Here is a 3,611-nt window from a genome sequence, read left to right as displayed (position 1 = left end):
ATCGCAAAGCTTCTGTAAGGCAAAGGACACTGTCAATAGGACAAACCAGCAACCAACAGATTGGGAAAAGTCTTGACCAGTCCTATACCTGATAGAGGGCTAATATCCAATGTGTACAAAGAACTCAAGAAATTAGACACCAGACAACGAAATAATCCGATTAAAAAATGGGGTACAGAGCTAAACAAAAAATTCTCAACTGAGGAAACTCAAATGGCCGAAAGCACCTAAATAAATGAACAATATCCTTAGTCATCAAGGAAACTCAAATCAAAACAACCCTGAGATTCAACCTCACACCAGTCAGAATGATATATCTACCCAATAAAGATGCTTTCATATATGTTTGCGGTCCAAGCTCTTCTATATATTTTTGGGTATTTGTTTGATAAATTACATTTTAGCTTAAGCACTAGAGCATACGTGCAGGAGTGAAGACAGTGCATTATTGTGAGTGTGACGTAACTTTATTTAAAGACTGGAATTAATTGAGATCATTGGTTATATGGGGAAATTTATTCTAGTTAATTAAATTTGGAGCAGTTAAAAGTGTTTCATTTCAGTGATGATTTTAATTTAATATGTAAAACTAGACTGTTGCCCTTACAAGCATTCATTTTTGTTAAATAAATATTTATCTATTAGAAGCTTCTCTTCCTCCTGCTCTACTGCCATGTAAGCTGAATTGTTCAGAAGTTAATGCATCAAGACGTTGTGCCACCTGAATTTTACATAGCAGAGATCCCTGTCCGGCAGTTTCAGTGTTACGCTCACAACACTATTCAATTCGAATTCTTTTCCCTGACTAAAAGAACATGTCTAAACCACATACCCAGAACAGCTTACACCTCACTCCCACAAGACATGGTCTGCACAAAGATGGACATGGAGTGAGGCATGTTTATACTTCGTCATTGTTTCTGTCCTTAATCATTTTAATTTACTTAGAATTAATTTTAGATATCTTATCTAAATTTAACTGACTCTTAAATAATATGAGGTGATGGAAATTAACTCAATTTAAGATTTTTTTCAATAGAAAATGAAAGTATTTGTTGCTGTGTCTGGAGGTGCAGTTCAGTTGATAAAATGCTTGTTTTGCATACACGAGGAAACTGGATGGTCCTGCAACAATCTGATTTCCTAGCACATAGAAGTATGATTTAAAAACACAGTTCAAGAAAGCAGTTCAAGGTTATCTTCAGCTACATAGTGAGATGGGAGGCTATCTTGTGCTACATAAAATACTGTAAAAAAAATGTGCTATCTCTCACTTTTTTCTCCAATTTTGAGTAGAAATGATCTCAAAATAAGTATCATTTGGCCTTAACTTACTTGAATAGTTCATGTATTATCCATTTGTTAAGCATTAACTTCAGAATCAAATGCTGAAAACAATCTAAATCATTTCTGTCTTCTACATAATATTTTACTTGGATTACACTTATTCAGTTCACATTTTGTTGGGAAGGGTGACAAAACCATGTATATTTATTTTAAAATAATTTCATGCAACTTGGGTTTAAAAAGTTGCTTACATTTTGTTTCCCTGTATATATCTATATACTATTACCATAAAATCATAAATTATGTGGATAAATAAATTACTATAACCCAGAAATCATCAGTGTGGATAGCTAATAATTTACTCTCTAGTTTTGCTTTTCACAGGACCAGGAGCTCTTCTACAACCCTAGGGTTTTAAGTGTTCTAATCCTGGTGAGATATACTACATATCTTTGGAGAGAAAAAAAAGTACTGTAATAAACTCATCAGATTGTAATACTACTTCTTTAATTTCTAAGAACAGATTGGTGTGCCAAGGCATAATATGCCTGGGAAGATGAGAAGATATGCTTATACATTGTTTTATGAATGCAGATTAAAGCAGACTTAGCATAGCATTTCCTTAAATAGTAGAGGTTTGACTCCCAACATATCTAGCAAAGTCACTACTAGATACAAACATACACATTGATCCTATATGGGGAAGACATCGATGCTCTCAGATTTGTTATGTCTTTAATATTAATAGTGGAGTAATGAAAACCTGATTATAATTCTTCAAACTGTCAATAGGTAAGGGAAACCTGAAAAAAAGCAAGGGAATAATTTTAGTCACAAAATACAGTCATTCTGACCCTTAGAGCGGCATACATGGAAGCAGAGAACATTGTATTAAAATAAACATGCCAGGAAAAGCAACGTAAACACCACCTGATTTCACTTATAAGTGACGTCAAGGAAGTTGATCAATTATAAGATGCTAGCAGAATGGCTACCATATGCCAGAGAGGGTAGAAGAAAAACTGAGGCAAGTCAAGTCAGGGAGCAGGATGGGGCACTCCGGAGGGAGCTGTTAAAAGGGGCGTGGCTACAACCCAAAGTGTGTAAGTGCAAAGGAGCTTGGCCACAGAAAATAATGAGGTGCCACTGATTCCAAAATGCAAGAAGAAAACATTTTATTTTCACCAAAAAGTAAAAGCTTGAGATAATTACTGCAGTGATTTGAGTATCACACTACACTTACTTATACATCGTCCATTAATACTTATAATCATGGCTTCGTACAATAGCTAAACTACTTTATAAAAATAAAACAAAAGCTTTATTTTCCCTTTTATGGAAGGAAGGAAAATTTTTATCAGCTCCATTTATAATATTCTACTTTTGAAATGTTTCTGAAATAGAGAAATTCATAAAATAGTACTGACTGAAATGAAATCAGCACTACCAGAAAAAAAGTCTCAAACTCTGCATTTTTTTTTCATTCATTTTAGTCAGTGTTTTCTGGTCAGCTAATGAAAGAGCAGCAGAACCACACCGTATGCAGCTCACATGCAAACCCTGCATGCTGAAATACAGACTTCAAAATACACATGAATTTCTTCATACTCAAACTAAACAACAGGACTAGATAAACTCTATTTTATGAAATACCTTTTAAAGTTTACTAAGAACATCCATTTGGTTTCCTGAAACTCTAATAGCTTTTGAGACTATTTTTTAAAAGTACTGAAGTATGATTCATAACGCACTTGGAAAGTTGGGGATTTTGAATTGTTCCACCCTTAAGTGATGTTTGCATATTTCCATCTCAGCACATAAATCATTTGCAAGGAGCAGTAAGTAGGAGAATTGCCTGAATATGCTAAGCCAAAAATATGAATTTTTTTTGTTGGAAGAGTCAGAAAATGGTTCATTTTAAAATTTGAAGTTTTTCAGAGGTATTGAAAATAGTCTAGAGATTCTTAGTGTAAATTATAATGAAACATTAGTTGTAGCATCAGTTCCAAAATTTAGTACTCACTATCACTATTGTAATGAATGTGAAAAGAAAGATTGCAAACATTTTACACATTTTAGGATATCATAAATATAATAAATCTATATGTAGAGTATTTTAGTTTAGGCAATACAAATGTTTGAAGAGACAAACATATTGACATTGATTTAAACAGTGTATATATACATATATATTCATATAAATGTATATATATACATACATATACATGTACATATATACATACACATACATACACACACACACACACACACACACACACACACATATATATATATATATATATATATATATATATATATATATG

Source organism: Grammomys surdaster, unplaced genomic scaffold (genome assembly GCF_004785775.1).
Source record: "Grammomys surdaster isolate TR1022 unplaced genomic scaffold, NIH_TR_1.0 65, whole genome shotgun sequence".
NCBI classification, from domain to species: domain Eukaryota; kingdom Metazoa; phylum Chordata; class Mammalia; order Rodentia; family Muridae; genus Grammomys; species Grammomys surdaster.
This window is presented reverse-complemented; position numbering follows the sequence as displayed.